Source organism: Mustela erminea, chromosome 6 (assembly GCF_009829155.1).
Source record: "Mustela erminea isolate mMusErm1 chromosome 6, mMusErm1.Pri, whole genome shotgun sequence".
NCBI classification, from domain to species: Eukaryota; Metazoa; Chordata; class Mammalia; order Carnivora; family Mustelidae; genus Mustela; species Mustela erminea.
In genome coordinates, this window is record NC_045619.1 from 87,326,638 (window position 1) to 87,337,933 (window position 11,296).

At 55.2% G+C, this 11,296-nt stretch overlaps 1 long non-coding RNA gene across 1 annotated transcript; it reads right to left on the reverse strand.

Annotated features, from left to right (window-relative positions):
* Positions 1-539: 539 nt before the first annotated feature.
* LOC116593796 lies at positions 540-4,040 on the reverse strand. Its single transcript, XR_004286959.1, has 3 exons — positions 3,717-4,040; positions 3,029-3,084; positions 540-2,083 (listed from the first exon to the last, which is right to left on the reverse strand). It is a non-coding gene; the product is annotated as an uncharacterized LOC116593796 (long non-coding RNA).
* Between the last annotated feature and the right edge of the window lie 7,256 nt (positions 4,041-11,296).

The following is an 11,296-nucleotide window of genomic DNA, read 5'->3' on the forward strand; positions in this document are numbered from 1 at the left end:
ACCCCCCTTTCCAGGAAGTGCTGGCTATGCCCCAGATTTTTCCTTGACTCTGTATTGAGCTGGCTTCCAGCATCTTCTCTGTGTCCTGAACTAGCCTGTGTTCCCAGTGCCTTGGGCAGTTCCTGATGCCAGTTGGTGCTTAATAAGTGTAACGGGCTTATGAAGGGCAGCTTTTCCAGCACATGCTGAAAACCACGATCCATGGACTCTCCCAGACTTTCCAAATGGGAGGCTCTAGGGTAGACCCCCTAGGTTCTTTCCGCAGGTACCTTTGGTTCATAGTGCTCTAATGAGGGCATCTGAACACGAGTGACCTTGGGCTAGCTCTCTCTCCTGGCCTGGAGGCTGGTGTTAGGCCCTTTTCGGGGGTTAGATGGAGGAGGAAACTGCCAGGCCTGTTCACAGATCATCACTCCCTCCCCTGCTGACTTCTCTGGGCCTAGATCTAGATCCATCAGGAAGTTCTAGAAGCCAGGAAGGCCAGGGCCTAGAAGGCAGAAGGCACAGTTCCTCCCAATTCCCTGGGCTCAGTGTGGGGCTGAGAACGGGGTCACAGGCTGCTGTGAGTCACAGAACAACTGTAAGTTCATGGATTTAGTGAGCATTTACTGTATACAAAGCACATGACTGCAGGAATGGAGCACGTTGGGAAGTCATCAAGCCTAGGGCCACCCTGACCCCCCAGATAGGCAAGGCTGTAGAAATGGCCTCTTCCAAGCGACTCAGGAACCTGGGGCTTAGAGAGAGTCACGCGTGGCCCTGGGCTACCCAGCACCCACAGCAGCTGGAACGAGAGTCCTTGTTCCTTCCCCAGCACCTGTTGCCCAGTGCTGCCTGAGTAGTGGGGACATTGGGGGGAAGGGGGCGCTGGCTGAGGAAAGACAGTGTTCTGATGAAGAGGGGCCCCTGGTGTGTTGGGGGGAAGCAGGACAGGAAATCCACAGCAGCTCACCCAGGACCGTGGACTTGCAACAGGCACGTATAGTGTGTGTGTGTGTGTGTGTGTGTGTGTGTGTAAGAGAGAGCAGCAGGGGCCATGTAGGCTTGGTTCTGAGCAGACTTGCTAAACATGTGCGTATTTATAAAACAGGAGGAACAGTGTTTGCTATTTCCGCATTTTGCTGTGGGTGCACTGAGGGGTCTTAGTGTGGTCAGACAAGGACTGGGGGATATTGCGGTGGGGGAAGCCCAGCAGGGTTGTGGGAGGAGTTGGGGGCAGGAGTATAGGTTGTCAAGGGTAGCATGGCAGGGGGGCTCTGGAAGGTGCCTGCGCAGTTCAGAGTTGGGGAGAGGAGGCTCCAGGTCTGCCCCCTTCAGAGACAAGGGAGTCCAGAAACTGGAGACACTTCTGCCGCCTCGCTGTGCGCAGAGGCTTTGGCTAGTGTGGTCTTCGGGGTGTTGGGTGTGCGTGTGGGGGGCTGGTTCAGAGCCTTAGCAAGCCTCTGCAAGGCTCTGGCTTTGTCCTTCTAAAGAACTCTCCGCCCCAGGCACAAGCAGGAAGTGCTGGCGATGGTGGGATCATGGAAGGCACCACTACCCACCGGTCAAGGCCACCTTTTCGGGGACCTGCAGTAGCCCGCGGCGGCCGGCAGGAGGCGGTGCCCGACAGGCTTTGGAACGCTCCTCCTCCCCCTGCCCGCGGCGGGGCGCCCCGGAATGCGGCGCGGCTCAGATGTGGCGGCGCCGCCCGCGTCCCGTCCCGTCCGGTCCGGGCGGCCCTGAGCGGCCTCCCTGCCCCGGCACGCCGGCCCGCGGGCGGGTGGACACCAGGTGTCGGCGCTGCGGGAACAGAGGCTTCCGAGCCCCGCCCCGGGACGTGGCGCCACACCTGGCCCCGCCCCCCGTCCGGGCGCCGTGGGGGTGGGCCCTGGCGCTGGCCTGGCTGCGGGGACCCACAGGCACTGAGTTCCAGAGTTTCAGGGTCCGGGGGACCCTCCCGGGCGGCTGCCCGACACACACAGCTGGTCTGTTGGTGGGTGGCTCCGGGGCCAGGTCCCCAGCACGCCTTCAGTGGCCTCCCACCTGTCCTGTTGGAGGGAGCTGGAGCTGAGTGGAAGTCCGTGCTCTGGTCTCATCTTCCCTGCTAAAAGAGGGCAAGGACCCTATCTTGCAGGACTGTTGTGGGCAATGACCCATAGACGTTTATGGACAGTGCCAAAGGATGGGGGTCCCTATCCGGCTCCCCCAACACACTGGCAGCTTGACTGGCCAACTCCCCTGGATAGGTCCTCACTTTCCCCCCACCCTATCCCGTAGCTGGCTGTGGCCCTCATGTTGGGAGTGGATGTGCAGGGTAGCAGAGGAGAGAAGTGCGAGCTTTGGCCTGTTCTTGTTATAGGCTGGACCTGGTCTTTTCTGAATGGAAGCAGGACTCGCTGGACGGTGGCTCAGCACCTCAACTCCTGATGACCCTGGCCTTGGCCTTCAGGGCTAAGACAGAGGAGTGGGAAGCTCAGACCAGAGGGTCTTGGAAGGAGGGCCTCAGACCAGAGGGGCAGGCTCTGTCAGCATGGGGTGCAGTGGGGTGGGCTACACAGAGAATACAGACCCCATTTCCACTTGACAGATGGGTATACAGAGGCTCTTTTCTCATTCTCTCTCCTTCTTACTTTTTGGGATTGTTTTAAAACTGCAAAACCATAGTGGTGGGGAGGGCATGGATCTTAGAATATGTTCAGGTTCCTTCTTCCCAAACTCAGGTATGTCTGTGGTCCCACCAGTGACCTGCTCATTGTGGCCATATTCCAGGCCCTGGACGTTCCAGAAGGGACTCTGTCTGGGAAGTGTGAACCCTGTCAGCTCTAAGGCTAGGCCCAGGGAAGAAAGAAGTTTCTCCTTGCAGTCAGCTCCTCCTCCCAACAGAATACCCACTGATTTTGGGGTGTGTGTCCCCTCTTTACATTTCTACCCCACCAGCTGGACAGGCCCAGCATATGGAGCAAAACTGAAGAGAGATTTGCTGGAACCCTGGCTGTCTCCAAAGGGGTGGGAAGGGGTCAGAAGGCCCAGCTCCTGGCCTAAAGCTCACCTCCACTGTGTGGTTCTAGCAAGGACCCTCCTCTCTCTGGGCCACAGTTTCTCCATCTGTAAAATAATGCAGTAGGGTATGTTTATGGTGCTGGGATATCACCCCTGGGTTGTCTGTGCTACCCTCTACACTCCCACATCCAGGGTGCCCCAGAACTGTTTTGGAGGGAGGGACCTGGAGGGGAAGGGCCTACGTGGGTCGGACAGCCTACTTTTGGGACAGTGTAGTTTCCAGAGGACAAAAGAAAGTGGCTTTCATTGTCTGCTGAACATGGCAGGAGTTCCTGCTAGGTGCTCCCCATCTGCCCGGGGGTGAGAATGGGCAAGGGCAAGGGTCTTAGATCAATCCTTTGGGGCCTGATGGGTTGGGTGATTTGGTGACTGAATGGCATACTTTTAAGGGCTGGCCTGCCTTGTGGCTGTCCCTGATCCCTTCAGACGTTCTTCAGAATTAGCTTGTCAGCCCAGGTTATTCTCTGCCTGGGACACAAGACAAGGAGTTCCTCTCCTTCGGGGGCCAGGCACTGGGGTGGCCATGGGCGGTGGGTTGGCCTGGCCTGGCAGTTTTTTGAGGAGACTTGGGTCCTAGGGAGAGGTGGTCGTGAAGATATTGGCTGGCATCCTTTTTTCAGGAGGCCATGGGGATAACACGTGTGGGACAGGGCACGGTGGACCTGAGGGTCTCCTACCTTTCACCTGTGTGAGGCATGGTCTCAGCAGCCTCATGCTTGTGGAGCGATGGAACTGGGGAGAGGGCTGTCAGACAGGCTGGAGAACCCCCAAGAGGACCCTCAGGTTTTCCCAGTCCCAGGGAAGGCCCCCTGAAGCAGCCCCAACTTGCGGTGGGTGGGGCAAAGCCTCTGATGGCTTGGAGGGTGAGTGGGTCCCTGAGTCCTCCATTTTGTACCGGTGTCTGTGGCTGAGAGCAAGAGGGAAGGCAGCAGGAATGCAGGAATCCTGTCCAGGCCATGTCCCAACAGGCTGGGGTGGGAGGGCTCTTCAATCCACCTCGTTGCTAAGCAGCCTGTGCAAACAGCAGAGACACACAGACAGCCTCTGTGTGTGTGCCCGTGCTGGGGGGCCTCTGGGCTCAGGGGACCCATCGCCACACACTGCAGATGGGAGCCCTTGCTGCCATGCACAGGCCCGAGGTGGGTGTTGGGCCTGCCGACACCTGCCGGGCGCTCACTATGTACAGGTTGGATCCATTCATTAGCTCCTTTCATCCCCACACCCCAACAAACACCCCTCTTACCCACTTTTATAGAGAGGGAAACGGAGGCTCACTCCCCAGGGCACAGAGTGGTTCAGCCAAGCCAGGGCTCACACTGAGGTCTGTCTGACTCCAGAGTGTAGTCTTGCAAGACTCTCTACACTCTGGAGTCAGACAGACCTCAGTGTGAGCATGTGGCTGTGTGTGCCTGGGAACATCTGTGGGAGGCGTGCCTGGGATGGGTGCTTTGGTGGTGGGCCTGCGCTGGTCTGTGCCCGAGGACGCTGGCTTATGTGTGTACACCTGTGTCCACACCTGGCGCGTGCACATCATGCCCACGGGTGAGCGCGAGACATACATTAGCTGCGGATGTGCGCTCGCATGCACAAGCACAGGCATGTGCCGAGCGCATGTGCATCTCTGTGTGCCCACTTGTGCACGTCTGCACACAGCCCTGTGCCATGCCTATGTGGTCTTCTCTGCAGGCTGCCCTCACTTGCAGCCCACCCACCTTCTGTCCCCTTCTTGGGCTCCTGCCTTGGCACAAGGCCCCAGCAGGATGTGACCACCTTGTGGGTGGCACTGGGACTTCCGAGGATTTGAAGGAAGGGGATTTTGGGGAGATAGGGTTGGTAGGAACAGGGTTGAATAAGAGGAAGATGCCTAGAATGAGAGGGATTAAGGCTGGGGCTGGTCTGGGTTTTCTTTAGCCCCTAAGCAGGGGAGTGGCACAGGGCGCCCTGATCGTGTCCCCTTCCTCTACCTACTTTTCTCAAGGCTCAGCTCCCCATTGCCTAGGGAAATGCTCCAGGGAGACCTCAGGGTTGTCCCAGGGCTTGGAGGGCTTGGCTGTGTCCTGTCCTTCTATCTGTGTGTGCCAGGTAATCCCCCCTCAACCTCCAAGGGAATGGAGAGGTGAGGGGACCCAAGAAGGGACTTCTCTGGGTTCAGGGGTGTGGGGGAGAAGGGCTGAAGCTAAATTCTAGCCCAGTGCGTGGCCCCTTGGCACCAGCTCTCTCTGCCTGTGGGCATAGAGGTGCAGGCAGAGCGGCGGTCAGCAGGGGGCGCTCGAGGCCTGTGGATCGCGGGTAGCTGTGGGGCACAGGTACAGACTCACCCGCAGGTGGGGTGAGGATAGGGGTGGGAGGATGGACTTAGCACCACTTGGGGCAGATTCCCAGAGGGACAGATCTACATCCCCTCCCTAGAGGGACAGACTCAATGCTTCCAGCAACAGATTCACAGGCCCTTTGAGGGACAGACACGGGGACAGCCCCCTCCCCCGCTGGAGCCTTCACAGCCCGGCCCTGGAGTCAGACAGGCCTGGGTCAGGTGCCAGCTCTGCCCACCCCCCCCACCCCCCCGGGTGACTTGAGGCAAGTCACTCAACCTTTCCTGAAATGGGGGCGATGTGTGCTAGACGACGTGGCCGTGGAGGTTATGACAAGTTGCCTGAGCAGGCTCTCACAGGGATGTTCTCACCCTCCTCAGCAAATATTTAATGAACATCTGCTAAGTGCCAGGCCTTTTGTGAAGCGCTGGGGGTACAGCGATGAGCAAGTTACAAAGGCTAGCCCCTGTCTCAAGGAGCTAACGTTCTGATGGCAGGGAGGTGTCCTAAGGCTTGTTGAAATGAAAACTAGTCAACACCCCTGCACCTGCCGTCTCGATGCTTTAAAATGGAAATCATGAATTACGAATTAAAGATTGGCAGAGATGGGTCTTTCCCTCTTTTATTTCTTGTCACATGCAGGGCTGGGAAAATCCCAGATCTTACTGTTCGGCTTCAACCCTCGACCTCTTAGCACAGAGTCAGATCCAGCCACCGTCCACTCCAGACCCTGTCCTCACTTAGTCCCAGCTGGAGTCCAAAGATGGCCCACAGGGCCTGGCACAGTCTGGTCCCAGGTCTGGCCAGTCTCCTCCCGCTCTTTCCTCTCCCTCCACTGCCCCCAAGCTGGCCTCCTTGCAGGTCCTCAAACGTGCCTCAGGGCCTTTGCCCTTGCTGTTCTCTCTGCTGGAATGCTCTCCCTGGGCATCCACGTGGCTTGCTTCTTCACTTCCTCCTGGGATTTGATGAAATGTCTTCTTGGTGAGGCTTTCCCTGCCCTCCTGATTAAGCATCCCCACCCCCTGCACTCCCTGTGCACCTGCCTCCTTTATGTTTTCCCGGGAGAATTCATTATTGCCAGCAGGCCAACTGTCTCTTTTACAATATGTTTCTTTCTCATCTTTCTTCTCCTGTGAGAATGTAAACTCCATGTGAGCAGGGTTTGGGCAGATTTGTTCCTGCTGTAACTTCAAAGCCTAAAATATGCCCGGCACATTGCAGGCATCAACAAATACTCGTCATGGGAATGTGAGCACTGGCTCCAGGGCGGTATGCATTCCTTGGTGACTGAAGCATGCATTCCCTGGAGAGGGGGGTGCCCAACTTCGCAGCTGCAGCTGGGCCACAGCAGGCACAACCCTGTTAGGGGCTGGAGGACTGGGGGATGGGGAGAAGGCAGGAGTATTCTGGTTCTTTCTAGCTCCTTATGGCAGAGAAGCTGAATGGCTATGGTAAACTCCACCAAACTCTCATGTCTTAGTTGGGACGTAATCAAGAGGCAGCTTTCTCCATTTGAAAAACATGAAAAATGTAAAAAAAATCTAGCAGTCAGAGGAGGAGGTGATCGGTGATCATTCCCCTTTCCCTCCCGCCCTTCCTCCCCCTCTCTTTTTCTTCCCCTCTCTCCCCCCTCTTTCCCTTCCTTCCTTTCTCTCTCTCTCTTTTTCTTCCTCCCTTCTCTTCCTCTTTCTTTCTTTCTTTCTTTCTCTCTCTCTCTCTCTCTCTCTCACTCTTTCTTTCTTTCTTTCTTTCCCTTCCTGCCTCTCTCTCTCTTTTGAACCCATTCCCTCCTTCGACCTCCCATCTCTGACGACCACTGGTCTGTTCTCCTGCTTTTATGAGTTTGTTTGCTTGGATTCCCCACATAAGTGAGATTATACAGTATTTGTCTTTCTGTCTGACATTTCACTTAGCATAATGCTCTCAAGGTCCATCTGTGTTCACAAATGGCAGGATTTCCTTCTTCTTGTGGCTGAATAATATTCCATCATACATGTACGGTACATCACACTTTCCTTATGCATCCATCCATAGATGGACACTTGGGATATTTCTGTATTTTGGCTGTTGTGCATAATGCTGCCATGAAGACGAGGGTCCAGAGATCTCTTCGAGGGTGTGGTTTTGTTTCCTTTGGATCTATTCCCAGAAGTGGAATTGTTGGATCGTATGGAAGCTCTATTCTTGGTTTTTGGAGGAACCTCCGTACTTTCCATAGGGACTGCACCAATTCATATTCCCACCAGCAGTTCACGAGGGTTCCCTTTCCTTCTGTCCTTGCTAACACTTGTGATTTCCTGTAGTTTTGTACCTAGCCGTTCTGACAGGTGTGCAAAGGCATCTCATTGTGGTTTTGATTTGAACTTCCCTGATGCTGAGTGATGTTGGACACTTTTCATGTATCTGTTGACCACCTCTGCCCATTTAAAAAATTGGCTTGTTTGGTTTTTTTTTTGCGACGGAGTTGTATGAATTCTTTATGTATTTTGGATTAGCCCCTTATCAGATACATACTTTGCAAATTTTTTCTCTCATCCCATGGGTTGCCTTTTCATTTTGTGGACGGTCTCCTGTGTTGTGCAGAATCTTTTTAGTTTGATGTGGTCCCACTTGTTTATTTTGGGGGGATGTTTGTCATTTCTGGACAGAGGAGTTCTAGCAGAGGATTTACACGTGTTACACATTCTCCATCTGGGGCATAGGTGCTGGCTGCCTTCTGGAAGCCCAGGGGGCTGTAGCCATCTTGTAAAAGCAGTTAGCCAGGATTTAAGTCCCAACTGTTCCAGTAGAAGGAAGACACTCTGTCCAAACCCCCTGCCCCGGTGTCCAAGAACTGGCTCCTTGGGGCCCTCATCTGAGCTCCTGGGTGTAGTTAAGCCCATCTTCTTTGGCTCTGGAGGAAGTGCTGCCTCCTGTGTTTCCTCAGCAACCTGCCCCCCAACCCCTGCCACCCGCCTCCTTCTTCTTTAAGTTTCCTGTACCCACTCTATCAGCTACTTGCATCAAATCCCCTCTGTGTGAAATGACTGGATACCTACTGATACACCAGAGAAGGAAAACTCTAGAAAAGCAGATTGTGCCCGGTGCCTCGAAGAACACAAGATGGGGTAATAGTAAAGCAAGAAATAAAAAGTAGAGTAGAGGTGGTAGGGGGCTATTTTTGGTGGGTGGGTCTGGTGAACTCTGAGCTGACACCTGAGAGGAGCCAGAGCCGAGGGAGTGAAGTTTCTGGTGGGCACCGGCTCTCTGGGGCTGGTGGGCTGGGGCAGCCCACCCAGTACAGGGTGCTGCCCCTGCCCCTGCCGGCTGGGCGGAGAGATGGCTTCGAGGGGCTCAGCCCCGGGAGCCTCTGAGCTCTTAGGCCCGAGATTGGAGCTAAGTGGGTGGGGATCTGAGCTCCAGTTTGAAGGCCGGGAAGAGCAGCCCCATCTCCCTTCTTCCCTGCCTCCTCCTCCCTAAGCCAGAGGAAGCCCCGGCGGGCTCGGGGCCGGAGAAGTGCTGGTCTCGCCGCGGCCGGAAGAGGGCAGTGGTTGCCGCTGGGCGCGCCGGCGGGCGGGGGTTGGGCGTGGGGCGGTGAATGTGGGCTGTCAGCGCATGCAGGGAACTGGAAGGAAGGGTTCCCTCCCTCCCCTCTCTAATCCTTAGCCCCCCACCCCCGCCGCAACAGAGCTTTGAGCCTGGAGGTCTCTCCTGGAGGGGGGAAGGTGCGGGTGAGGCTGGGCAGGTGGTGTGGACCCTCCCCTAGCTGCTCCCTGCCACCACCTGGGCCAGGTAGCGGGTGGAGGCCGACTCCTCTAGCGATATGGGGGAAGAGTTTCATAATTAGCATGTTTGCTATTACTGCTGTTGTAAAGCACGGAGCATGTGCCAGGCTCTGTCCTAAATTCTCGCATCCTGCATCATCTCTTGAAAGCTGTGCAACAGACAGGAGGTCCATCTCCCAGAGTTGCCCAAGACCACACACGCAGCTAGGAGCAGAGCTTGCTCTCCAGGTTGTGTGTCAGTTACTCTGACTGCTGTCTCTGTAGGGTGGTAAAATGCCCACAGTATCAAAGCGAGTACGGAAGGGATGGGCAGGCGTGAAGGTATGGACATCCGAGGGACCTCCTTGGGCACCTAGCCAACTCCTTTATTTTACAGATGGAGAAACAGTTCCAGAGAGGGGACTGTGACCTGCCCAAGGTCTGGCAGAGAGCACATGGCTAACCACAACAGAGGGGACTTGGGTACAACAACAGAGGAGAGTAGGAGCCAGATCCTGGCCAGAAGCCAGAAGCCCCTTGAGGGCAAGGACTCCTTCTAGACCCTTTATTCTCTTCTCCTTCCCTGCTGGGCCTAGCGCAGGGTGCAGCACGCAGTAGGTGCTCAAGAAGTCCTCTGTGGTGGGTGTGTCTGTCATCCTGACGTAGCGGCGATCACCTGCCATTCATGCCTTCATTCATTCGTTCAGCACTTCGTAAGCCCTGATGGTGTGCTTGGCACCCTGCGAGACAGGGGGACACACAGCTGAATGACACAGTTGGCTTATCTTTCGGGGGGACTTCTGGGGTTACCCCACATTATGACCCGTGCTTCCATCGTCTGGTAAACTGTAGTTTGGTCTCTGCCTTGGCTGGAGGCTGAGCAAATCTGTTCCACTTCTCTCCCCAGGCCATTTTCCCTCCTTATTCCTTGCTAGCCATAACATCCCTTCCTTTCAAGCTGCTTCCTTCCCCTCACCAAGCCCTACCGTCCCTTCCCCCTTCCCTGCTCAGCAGACCCCAGGGCAGAGGTCTTGGCTCTGCCCAGGTATCTCTGTTTCTGTCTCTCTGTTTCTGTGTGGGTGCCCTCCCCCACCCCCATCAGCCTCTGGAACTTCCCAGATATTGGGACCACCTCTCCTCTAGTTGTTTTTCCTCAGGCCTAAATAGTCCAGGAGAGGGGACAGGAAGGGGAGGTCATGCAGTCCACACCAGGACCCAGGGCTGGTCCTGGACTCTGGCTCCAGCATCCCCTTTGGGGAAGACTTCTGGACCCCCCAGGGTGCTGACTTACTAGTCCAGGCCAAGGGCCTGAGCTCTGACCACCCACGCTGGGCCCCAGGGGCTGTGGCTGGGCACTGGCTGTTGGGTGAGTGCTCAACGACCACCCCTCCACGGCCCGCTCCCTTCAAATCTGAGGATGGGGCCTGCGGTCTCCACCTCTTCAACTCTGTGGTTGGGTCCTTTGCACCGTCTGTCCTATGGTGGGCAGTCTGCAGGTAACAAATGGTTCTTCGGAACCCAAATCCTTCCTTTCACCTGCTGGGTGACCAAAGTGACAGTGATTGGCCTCTCTGGGCCTCAGCTAATGATACCTGTCCTGTTGGTCTCACAGGTAGTTAGGAGGACCAGAGACCAAGGAGAAGAAAGAGCCAAACCTGGGTAAGGTCCTCGTTTTGTTATACTCAGAGTAGGAGTGGTGTCCTTGGCCGGGTGTTCAAGAATCACTCTGGAGGGCAGGAGTGGGAAAGGGGAGAAAGGAAGCTTACACAAGGAAGCAGCCAAAATGCTTCTTAAAAGAAAATTTATGGTCTTCTGAGAATCTTCTATAGAAAAAGTAGAAAGATGGAAAATTAAAGCATTCAACACAAGAAGTTGGAAAATAATGAAAATAATAAATTCAGGGGCACCTGGGTGGCTCAGTCAGTTACGTATCTGTCTTCTGTTCAGGTCATGATCCCGGTTTCCTGGGGTCCCGGGATTGAGCCCCACACTGGGCTTCTTGCTCAGTGGGGGTTCTGCTTCTGCCTCTCCCTCTGCCCCTCCTCCTGCTTGTGTGCTCTTGCTCTCTCAAATAAATAAATAAAATCTTTAAAAAATTCAAAGAAAATGGAAGAAAGGAAATGACAAATATATATTTCTTGGCTACAAAATTCATATTCAGATTCAGAAATTCAGATTAGTATTCAAGAAATCCATAAGTAA